The sequence below is a fragment of the Pristiophorus japonicus genome, chromosome 8 (assembly GCF_044704955.1).
Source record: "Pristiophorus japonicus isolate sPriJap1 chromosome 8, sPriJap1.hap1, whole genome shotgun sequence".
Classification (NCBI taxonomy): Eukaryota; Metazoa; Chordata; class Chondrichthyes; family Pristiophoridae; genus Pristiophorus; species Pristiophorus japonicus.
In genome coordinates, this window is record NC_091984.1 from 135008618 (window position 1) to 135020715 (window position 12098).

The 12098-nt window shown below is 42.7% G+C and overlaps 2 protein-coding genes across 7 annotated transcripts in view; one reads left to right on the forward strand and one right to left on the reverse strand.

Moving 5' to 3' along the window:
• Window positions 1-12098, forward strand: part of ralgps2 (Ral GEF with PH domain and SH3 binding motif 2) — a 641885-nt gene that overhangs the window by 436064 nt on the left and 193723 nt on the right. The window lies entirely within an intron of this gene.
• angptl1a (angiopoietin-like 1a) overlaps window positions 1-12098 on the reverse strand; it is a 70469-nt gene that overhangs the window by 12811 nt on the left and 45560 nt on the right. The gene's annotated exons all lie outside the window — the stretch shown is intronic.

The following is a 12098-nucleotide window of genomic DNA, read 5'->3' on the forward strand; positions in this document are numbered from 1 at the left end:
AGAAAGTGTCGGTGGGTCCTCAGCGCGCCAAATGTCAGTGTGGCCTCCATGGTATGGCCTCGGCCCCAGCGGGCCGAGTGTCGGCGCGGCCCCAAAGTCAGGGTGGAGGTCGGCCGCATTCTGCGCATGTGCCCCCTGCCGCCGGAATTATGCCGGACGAGGGGTGGTGCCGGATAAGGGAGTTCCGGATAAGGAAGGTCCAACCTGTAACCAGAGAATTATATCATCCTGTTTATTCTTAATGAACTTGTGAGCAAAAAAGATATTCCAAAATGTTTTAGAACATCAAATTAGATTGACACATTTTTTTAAAAGCTTAATTGAAAGTTTCGTTGGGATATAGCTTTTAGCTCCATCAGGTGTATGTCAGACGATCTCCGCTCATTTCATTGGAAAAATACATTGAGTTTATTTTTGTTTATTTGTTTTTAAATGTTGTTTTTGGTATACAGGGTTGGAGAGCATACACTCCAAGAAAAATATCAGCAAAGCATTACAGAGTAATACATTCATAAAGGTAGCCTAGTTAGTCTTAACAGTCAAAGGCTGGTTCAAGTGGTGTCCAATCTATGTCAAATAGTGGTGAGCTATGATGGGGAAATGCCAGAACCGCCAACTAAACGAGGACGGAGTGTTCTCTCTGCGCTGGGAGCTTGCTCACAACATAAAAGGATATCCAGGATTTTGAAGAGACTTGGACTATGTTTTAACAATTTAACTATTTGATGACAGTCAGTGAATATACTGATGCATTCATAAGTGAGGGCTTCCTCATAGATTGGCCAAACTTGGTATTCTCCATTGCTCATTCTGCTTATTTTACGATTTAAGTGGATTAAAATTGCTTTTTAGTATTTTTAAAGCTCAACACTGAAGAAATTAAAGCCACTTTGTGACAGGAGGAAGCATCGATGACTTCAGAGCAGTTGTAACTTACAGAAAAATTAGTATGAAGGGCAGCACAAATTTATCATGTTGCTGTGCTTTTTGCAAGAATGCAGACATGAAACTGTGAGCACAAGTAACATGAATGTGCGACGTGTGCTTGTATTTAACTCAAAGAAAAAGTGGAATGATATGACTCTTCGTCTACTAGTTTTCCTGTATCAGTTTGAAACAGTGTAAGGTGAACTAATTAATGACATTTTTACTTGAAGATTTGTCCTGTCCTCAACTTACAACAAGTATTTGTAGCAAGATTGATTGTTTAAACCAGCAAGCCCTTCTCAACATTTGATCGCGCACATTATTGAGAACAAACTGGTTCTAAGGTAAAACTGGCACTATTCTCCATTCTTTGGGTTAAGTGTTATTTCTTCAGTCAAGCAGCATTTGTTCTGTTATAGCTATTCCCCCAGGCCTCTTTGATCCAAAATGAGTTATTACATATTGCTCCATATTTTTATACTGGGTTTAAGAATCAAAACATTATGTCACTGTCGGTGCAAATCACTAAAGTTATTTTATTTAAATTGCCAGTGATTAGAAATTAACAACTGGAAATGTGGATAACCATGAACTTTTATTCACAGTTTGTGAAAGAATGCACTGAGAAAAATAGTCTGGGTGCTGAAGAAGTGCCGCAGGCAATTGGACTGGCTAATTTTATAGTTGAATTCTTACTGGTGCCTATTCTGTGTTGGATTTACTTTTCAGGAATCTGAATCTTAATTTTCTTTTTGTTCCATTAATAAAATTAAGTTGTCAAATGATCACTGGTATCAGTTAGTAGAGAAGCCATGATCACAGTTCTACAGTGTGTCTTCCTCTGATTTTTATGGGTTCACTTTTATTGCCAGTAAACCAGCAGCATTTCTTTCTTTGCAACATTTTAAAGACAGTTGATGGAGTTTTGAGTTTTGCAGGCAGACTGCCAAGTTGGTGTTTTGGTTGGTTTTTATAAGGAAATGCCATTAAATAACAACAATAAGGTACGGGAAAGCAAGTGCTTTTTTCCCCTTAATGTTTATTCTTCAGAGTAAAATGTAAAATAGAAACATTTTAACTCAACGAGCTGTTTGAGGATGTGGTCAGTGGTGTTTAGTCTGGGACGACAAAGTATTCTCAGTGATGGGAATTTAGAGAGTTGATTGGTATTCCATGGGAAGATTTAGACTGCATCAGAATGGAGAATAATTTAACCAATAATGTACCATTAGGTCTTGGGTTGGTGCTATCAAACTTCAATTATCAACCTGCGTATAGTTAATCCTTTATCACTTGAGCTGACAATCAGATCTTTTTTCAAAAGCACTGCGTCTTTATCCTTAGGAATGGTCTGCACAGAAAATGACCATCTTTGACCAGTATTACCAAACCTCTTCATTTGCAATGTGTGAACATACTACCAGCAAATCCCAGGAGATGATAAGCTCTTCACCTTAAAATTAAAATATAAAAGTATTTTAGAACATCCATTCTAAACATGATTTTCTCATTGGTTTGATTTGAATAGCAGGGTTATTGCAATTGGCTCATACTTCAGTTTGGAAATGGAGTGCATGAGTTCCTGTTGCTGCTTTAGTGACCATGGGATGATAATTTTTCAAGAAGTATTGGTGTCCTCATTTGCAACTTCCTCGTGATGGAAGCTATTCCAGAGTTTGAGTTGACAAATTTGCATGGAATCTATGTTAGGCTCTTGAGACACTTTCAGCAGCTCAGATGCTGATATCATTTGATATGGAGCAGCATCTTGTCCTTGACTGGCTTCTGAAATGGAAGTCATGATCTTAGAGCTTGAGTTGCAAGCAGTTGCTTGGCTATGGCAGAAACCCAATCAATGAGAGGATCAGCATTGTGGGAAAGGGATAGACATGAGAAATATTTGCATTTTATTTGGAATTGAAGAGTTTGGGGGTTAAATGGGAGACACTGTTAGATGCTAGAGGTGGGTGAAAGCTTGTTTGCCGGAACTAAAACAGAAAGAGGTGTACAGAAACTAGGGTCCTACAAAAGATCACATAAGCCATTACTAAATTGTGATTCTGTTTCCTGAGGGGCTTAATTTTTTTCATGATGCTATGTTATGGACAGGCGTAATTCTATACTTCAGATTTTGTAAAATCTTTTTAAGGTAATATTTTTATGAACTGTCACTAATTAATTCAATCAAAGCCCTATATTGATGTATTTTTATTGCACTTGATGAAAACTAAAGCAGCAATTTTGTGTGTTTATTTTTATTTATATTTATATATATATATATATGTATTTATATTTGTGTATATTATTTATATATATATATATATGAACACACATCCTGTCAACTTTTCCATTATGATTTCCTATGTCCACATTTTTTATGAAAAATGCCCCTACAAACTTGTCACATTTGTAATTGCACCTTAAGAGTAGTGACACTGCAGAACTACCACCGGAAGCAGAGTCTAATAACAATGGGCCAAATCTTCCTGGAGTGGTGTTTCTTGCCATAATGTATGCCACTAGTTCGATTTTTCTTTTTTCCCTGCACCCTTCAGCTCGAAAAATGTTGCGCTGTAACTGTTTTAAAAATTTGTTCCAGGATGTGGGCATCACTGGCAAAGCCAGCATTTATTGCCTATCCCTTGAGAAGGTGGTGGTGAGCCGCTGCCTTGAATCGCTGCAGTCCTTGTGGTGAAGGTGCTCCCACAGTGCTGTTAGGGAGGGAGTTCCAGGATTTTGACCCAGCAACGATGAAGGAATGATATATTTCCAAGTCAGGATGGTGTGTAACTTGGAGGGGAACTTGCAGATAATGGTGCTCCCATTCACCTGCTGTCCTTCTATGTGGTAGAGGCCGCGGATTTGGGAGGTGCTACCGAAGAAGCCGTGGTGAGTTTCTGCAGTGCATCTTGTAGATGGTATACACTGCAGCCATAGTGTGCCAGTGGTAGAGGGAGTGAATGTTGAAGGTGGTGGATGAGCTGCTTTGTCCTGGATGGGTTGAACTTCTTGTATGTTGTTGGAACTGCACTCATGCAGACAAGTGGAGAGGATTCCATCACATGCCTGACTTGTGCCTTGTAGATGGTGGAAAGGCTTTGGGGAGTCAGGAAGCGAGACACTCGCCGCAGAATACCCAGTCTCTAATCCATTCTTGTTGGCTGGTCCAGTTACATTTCTGGTCAATGGTGACTCCCAGAATGTTGATGGCGGTGGGGAGGGGAGAGGGGGGAGATTCGGAGATGATAATGCCGTTGAATATCAAGGTAAGGTAATTAGACTTGTTGGACATGTCCATTACCTGGCACTTGTATGTCGCGAATGCTACTTGCTGCATATCAGCCCAAGACTGAATATCATCTAGGTCTTGCTGCATGCGGGCATGGACTGCTTCATTTTCTGAGAAGTTGCAAATGGAACTAACACTGTGCAATCATCTGCGAACATCCTGACATCTGACCTTATGATGAAGCAGTTGAAGATAGTTGGGCCTAGGACACTGTCCTGAGGAACTCCTGCAGTGATATCTTGGGGCTGGGAATAATTGACCTCGAACAACCTCAACCATCTTCCTTGGTGCTAGGTATGACTCCAGCCAGTTGAGAGTTTTCCCCCTGATTCCCATTGACTTCAATTTAACTAGGGCTCCTTGATGCCACACTCGGTCAAATGCTGCCTTGATGTCAAGGGCTGTTACTCTCTCCTCTGTAATTCAGCTCTTTTGTCCATGTTTGGACCAAGGCTGTAATGAGGTCTGGAGCCAAGTGGTCCTGGCGGAACCCAAACTGAGCATCGGTGAGCAGGTTATTGGTGAGTAAATGCTGCTTGATAGCACTGTTGATGATACCTTCCATCACTTTGCTAATGATTGAGGGTAATTGGCCGGATTTGGGTTTGTCCTACTTTTTCTGGACAGGATATACCTGGGCAGTTTTCCACTTTGTCGGGTAGATGCCAGTGTTGTAGTTGTACTGGAACAGTTTGGCTAGAGCACGGCTAGTTCTGGAGTACAAGTCTTCAGCACGACAGCCAGAATGTTGTCGGGGCCCATACCCTTTGTTATATCCAGTGCGCTCAGCCGCTTCTCGATATCACATGGAGTGAGTTGAATTGGCTGAAGACTGGTTTCTGTGATGATGGGGAGTTCAGGAGCAGGCCTATAGATCATCCACTCAGCATTTCCGGCTGAAGATGGTTGCAAATGCTTCAGCCTTGTCTTTTGCACTTGCATGCTGGGCTCCACCATCATTGAGGATGGGGATATTTATGGAGCCACCTCCCCTTTAGTTGTTTAATTGTCCACTGCCATTCATGACTGGATGTGGCAAGACTGCAGAGCTTTGATCTGATCCGTTGATTGTGGGATCGCTTAGCTCTGTTTATAACATGTTGCTTCTGTTGTTTAGCATGCTTGCTGGAAGTACGAGCTGATAACAGTGTGGTAAGGGTAATGCGGCATCTGGGCCCTTATTGAATGGCAGGTCCAATGGTTTCCTTAACCAATGAGATTTAAGAATTTAGAAAGAAATGCAGTAACAACAGCGAAGGAGGGTGAATTAGATTCAAATCAGGTACAGAAAGAGGATATAAAGATTCGATTAAGAGAGAGAAAAAGAGACGGATAAAGTAAGGAAAAAAAATTTAATTTTTAAAGTCTCCTGAGAATTTAATGAGATTGAACAGTTCAAATTATTCCCTTTCTGGGTCATGGTTGATTGACATTGCATTAACAATTATCATGTTGTTAAAAAGGTACTTACGCTCTTAATAACAACCCCAACTTTCTTTGGCATGTTAATGGACAATTAATGTGCAAATCCAGCAAGTTTATAAAAATAATAAGGAGGCTAAGGACAAGATGCTATTTTGTGTGAAGCAAAAAGCAGAGTGGCATAAATTGACCAGCAAGTTCTGGGGATTCGCAACTTACGGCGCATCTCTTAATTCCCTGATTCTTCTGGTTGATTTGAGCATTAATAATGACGTACATCATTGACAGTTATTTTTTCAGCAAGATTTGGCCCAATGTGACACATTTATATAAGCAGTTTCCATTATAAGAGTGGCCTGAAGAATTATGGAAGTACGGTCAGATTATATGATTTGAAAATAGGGACTGAATTACATCTGCATGACTTGGTGCTTTAACTTTCTGCCCTCTAACTCCACTTATCCAGAAGTCACAACATGGCCTTAACTTCCTATGTTAAATGCCTTGGAAGATCAATGATTGAAGAATTTGTTTTCAACTATTGAGTGGAAGCTGGAGCTCACTTTAAGTGTGTGTCTAAAAAGTCTTACGTTTTGTGCACATACCTGTTTCTACTGCTGACACACTCCAGGAGCTAGAACCTCCACTTTTGTGCTTATCGCCCAAAAATGGGTGTTATTTCCGGTGTTGGCGTTAAAAAATGGTTTTGAGATCGCCGGTTTCTCGCCCATTCTCAAAACACCTAGTTTCCATTTTTGAAAATGGGTGTTACTGCGAGCGATATAAAATGGGCGGCAGCATTACATTTTTTTGACCTTCTGCTGTAAAGTGTGGCCGTCCTTAGCAATGGCATGGCAACGTTCGATTCCCGCGATTCAGGAAATCAAGGGTCATCATGACATGCGCAGAAGAGGAGACAGAGAGAGAGGAAGCTCAGAGGCACTGAAAGCGTGTGTGGCTGTGGTGTGTGCTTGTCTGGCTATTATGGGAGGCACGAGGGAAATTCACCAGTCAGTAGCAAAAAGCCTACTAAGCACCAAGAACATAGTTGGCACCGAGTTTTTGTCCAACAAAAAAGATATAACATAGAAACATAGAAAATAGGTGCAGGAGTAGGCCATTCGGCCCTTCTAGCCTGCACCGCCATTCAATGAGTTCATGGCTGAACATGCAACTTCAGTACCCCATTCCTGTTTTCTCACCATACCCCTTGATTCCCCTAGTAGTAAGGACTCCATCTAACTCCTTTTTGAATATAGAATATTTTGAATATTGAACATGGAAGGGATACAGGAGGCCTTGGAGCTGATAGCTAGGAATACTGGTGGCAGTGGTCCCGAAGCGCTGCACTGTACCCCCATTGCCAACCACACATGAGAGCCAGCAGCAACATCTTGCTGCTGGCTCGGAGCACGTTCCCACCTTGGGACCATCCTCTCCCGTATCCGTCCAAGCAGCGCTTCGGCTGTCACCCGCCCCCCCGAATGAAGCATCGCCCACGGAGCTCCTTGGCCAGGCGGCTTGGAGTCAGGAGGGGAAGGGGTAGAGGTGGGGAGGAGAAGCAGGCGCGGGGGGAGGGTTGGTTTGTACAGAAATACTGATGATTTCAGACTAATGTTCGGTTTAAATGTTTTTTATTTAACAAAACCTTGTAGCACATTGGTTCAGATAGCTGGTGTTTCCTTAACATCAAAGGGTATAATCACACTTAACTTCAATCAACTTAAACTTTGACTGTCACCAAGGTGATACCCACCATTGATGTATCACCTGCATACCCAGCAGAGTGTCAGCCTCATAAATAACACCAATGTTCTTTCAGGCAAAGCGATCATTGATGAGCTCCTGACGTAAGACTCTTGCAGCTATCATGCCACCATGGGCCCTTTCATGCGGTCTACAGGGTGTGGGGTGGGGGGGGGGGGGGGGGGGGGGTGCGGCGGGGGCATGGCTTCAGCGTCAGTCTGATTGTCTGGGCCGATGACAGCGTCCGCCTCCTCATCCTGCTCTTCCTCTCTCTGGTGAGGTGGACTGTCAGACTCATCAGGCAATTCTTGTCCCCTCCTGATAACCAGGTTGTGCAGCATGGAACACACCACCACGAATTGAGCTACCTGCTCAGGGTGGTATTGGAGCTCGCCTCATGAGTGGTCCAGGCATCTAAAGCGCTGCTTCAGCACTCCAATGGTTTTCTCCATGATATTGCAACTTGCTCTGTGGCTCTCGTTGTATTGCTTCTCGGCTTCGTTGTGGGTGTCACGCAGGGTGGGTCATCAGCCAGGTGTCGAGGGCATATCCTTTGTCACCAAGCATCCAGCATTGACCTTGTGGCATATTGTTAAACAAGTCATATACAGTGCTTTCACGCAGGATGTGAGCATCATGGATGCTGCCCGGAAATTGAGCATTCACTACCAGTATAATTTGCTGGTGGTCGACAACCAGTTGGACATGCAGGGAGTGGAATCCCTTGCCGTTCCTGAAAACCTCCGCATCTTGAAAAGGTGCCCGCGTCGCGATGTGCGTACAGTCTATTGCTCCCTGCACCTTGGGGAAGTTTGCAATTCTGGAGAATCCTAGAGCCCTCTCACTCTGTGTCTCCCTGGTCATAGGGAAGCTGGTCAAGTCCTTCCTGCTCGCGTACAGGGCTTCAGTGACTTGTCTAATGCAGCGATGTGTGGCATGTTGAGAAAGTCCGCAAATGTCTCTAGCTGTGGCCTGAAAAGAACCTGAGGCGTAGAACAACAGCGCCGCGGTGACTTTGACCTCGACGGACAGTGCAGTACTGATGGTGCTGGCAGGCTGCAGATCTGTCCTTATCAGCTGGCATACCTCAGTGATAACCTCTTTGTGGAAGCGCAGTCTCCGAAGGCAGGTGGTGTCTGGCAAGTCAAGGTAAGACAGCTTCTCCTTGTACTTGCGGTGGGTGTAATGTTTGGTCCTCCTCATCAGTCTGTCATGTCTTAGATTGGGCACATAATGCAGTGAAGTGTTCCTTCAGCGATGTCGAGTCTGTTGCATGTAATTGGTCACCAAGAGAGGGTGAGAAAGGACAGGCCCCATTGCAGTAGCTCTCTGTTTTCCACCGATTGGTCACAAACAAGGAATGTCCCGACGAAGACACCTATTCAATTCCAATCGGTCACAGTATGGTCAAGATGTTTTTACAGGTGTTCATGTCAACTCCAACGATCTGCAGAGTACATCCGAACTCCGCCGAGGTTGAAGCACAGTAGCCTTTTAAAGGATACAACATGTGATCTAGAACATGGCGTCCATAACGCTGTGATTAGTTCCAGTTAGTTTCACTTTTTCTGTGCGATTTTTTTTTTGGGGGGTCGAGCGATATTGTGGGCGATATTGTGGGCGATACGTGTGCGAGGTGGTGAAATTGACGCTGGGTGATCTCATAGCCGCTAGTTTCGGTAAATATGCTCTTTACGACAAAAAAAAGTGGGTGGGCGTTAATATTGAATCTCGACATTAAATCCGTGCGGAAATTAACGCTGATTGATATTATGGGCGTTGATTTCGCCCATTCTAATGATTCCGCCCCAATAAAGTGGGCGGGTGGTAATATTTTTTCCCGCCGTTAAGCACATGGGGAAAGTAAACTTGGCAATAAGTTTCGTAAAAATGGGCGTCAGTTTCCATTTTGCGCCAAAATGGGCGACATATGGGCAATATATGTCATTTCAGCGGTAAAATGGGCATTAAGTGGACATTAAGCATGTAAAAAATAAATTGGAGGTTCTTGCCCCAGGAATCTATCCCCCCCATTCCATCAATATAAATGAAGAGCTAAGTAACTGCAAATGCTGATTGACTTGGAGTGTTACCAGCATTTTCTATTTTTGCCGCAGATTCTACCCCCCAGTACCGTAACCACGAAACTATCATACCCTTTCTTGGCTATGGTGGAATTCCAGTACCTGTATATCTGAAATACATGAAAATGAGTAGACTGTAGCCAGTGCTGTTCCAGCACAATTTCTTGTGATTACAGTTGGTGCTACATTACGAATAATCGTTGTCCTGACTTTGCAACACTTTATATTCACTCATCACCAGAATTACGCTATCCAAGTTTATGATGAAGTGTGGGAGTTAGAACCTTTTAGACAATGGCTAGGTTAGACTAGTGCATACAGCAATTGGCTCAGCTGCATTAGTATCTGAAGGGTATTAGGTCCCTATTGCAGCACAAATGTGTTTACAATGCAGGACTGCTTCAGAAGACAGTTATGTAATGCCAGAAGCAAACCCAGTGAAGCTATCTGGTTTATATTGCATGGCGATTTATTTGGTAGCAGAACTGCTTTGAGCCAAGTGCATATGTGCAAGCTTACACGAGTGCAATTTTCAATTTGTTTGTGACCTCTTGCCAAGATTTGCTCTCTTCCCAGTGGCTGGGGAAGATGCAGGCCTTTGGTAAGGACAAAAGCTTGCTGGTCTTTATGGGGTGAGCATGAATAGTTCCGCTTTCTGCACCTCCCAAACCCGCAACCTCTACAGCCAGTGCATGGTAACACCACCACCTTCAAGTTGCACATCTCCTTCATCACTGGGTCAAAGCTCTGGAACTCCCTCCCTAATAACACTGTTGGGAGTACCTTCACTACATGGACTGCAACAGTTCAAGAAGGCGGATCACCACCACCTTCTTGAGGGCAATAATTGCTGGCCTTGTCCATGATGCCTACATCCCATTAATGAATTAAAAGAAAATAAATAATCAAAAACACAGATATCTCCATTCCAGGAGATGCTGCACGGGTAAGCACCACCTCAAATGAAAGTAATGCTACCTCAGTTACTTTGTCTGGTTTAAAACTAAGTAAAAAGGTACAAAAAGAGAAGTTGAAGTTACAGGAAGAGGGATATTGAAATGTTACAAAATCAAGTGAATACAAAAATTGAATACTAACTTAAATCAATTTAATAACAATGGGGTAATGCATCAAGAATGGATGCGAGATGATTTTGTTACGTTTGCATATCAAATACAGGTGAGATGTGTGTGACACATAATCTGATTTAGTGAAAGTACAGGCTATTTGATGCTTTAATATGAAATAATATAGATATGAACTAAGAGCTGAATTATTTTCTTTATATTCAAAAATCTTGTATACGTTCAGATTAACCTAAAACATGTAACATAAGTGATTGAAATAATTTTTAAAAAACTTGTGGGGAAGAGCAAAACTAGAGACAATCAGTATAAGTTAGTCACCAAGATATCAAATAGAGAATTCAAAAGAAACTTCCTTTACCTGGAGAGTGGTGAGAATGTGGAACTTGCTGCTGCAGAAGGAGTTGTTGAGATTTGTGTAGAGGCATTTAAGGGGAAGCTAGATAAGCATATGAGGGAGAAGGCTCGAATGGAGTTTAAACACTGGAATGGACTGGTTGGGCTGAATGAACTGTTTCTGCGCGGTATTTTCTATGTAATTCTGTGTAAAAAAATAAAGTATTATTGTGGTGTTCCATGAGGACTACATAACCGCCTTGCCCTTTCAGCTTGTTGTGTTCTAAAGATACAGGACGGTTTGTTTTCCTAAATTATTTATTCTATTTCCATCCCTTTCTGTAGTGGAATTGATGAATATTCCAGCAGTGGATACTAAGAAAAATAAACCGTTGCGGTACAATGGGACATAGTTTAGTGTTTTGGAATTCTGGGATCAGCAAATTATACTGAAGTATAGGTATTTAGTTTACACAGCAAGTAGCTGCTGTAATTGTACAACTCAATAGTTGCTTTCCGATGAAAGCTACCAAGGGGCATCAGAGAGCAATTGAGTAAACATACTATTGGGTGCAGAGCAGCTCTGAGTAAAATCACGACTGGCAATCTGATCCTCTGGCCGATTTAATATTCTTTTGTCAAAATACAAATTAAGTGGATGTTCCAAGCCAGCAACCCCATAAAACTAGATAGCCCTATCTCACTGCTGACTTGGTGTGATGCCAAACAAGATGAATTCCCCAGTTCTTAAAACTTCAGTCAGCTGAAAAATGCGAGTCCCTGGCTGATATCGAGATTCCCTGTATTTTTGCCTGTAATAACCTGATGCCTTAAATGCTGAGGGGTGTTGTCGGAGCCACTGTTATATATTTATGCTTGGGGTCATCAGACACCAGGGGGCACCACTGTCGGAGGTCATCGGGCTGTATGCGCGGTCACTGGTATATAAGCGTGGGTGTCATGTCACGCGGGTTACTTTGGGCGCGAATAAAGTTGGATCAGGTTTACACCTGAGGCAGTTTACATTAACAAGTCTTTTGAGTCATTACATTCATTACAGCCACAGAGCAGTGAGGTCAAATACATGACTGTGGCTGCAGGTCCTCGAGCAGTAGCTGGCTCAGCTCCTGTTATATCTTTGGTGAAGTGTAGCCTTCTCATACAAATCTCTTCACTAGAGCCTTTATAAGACCTGTGTTGCTAATATAT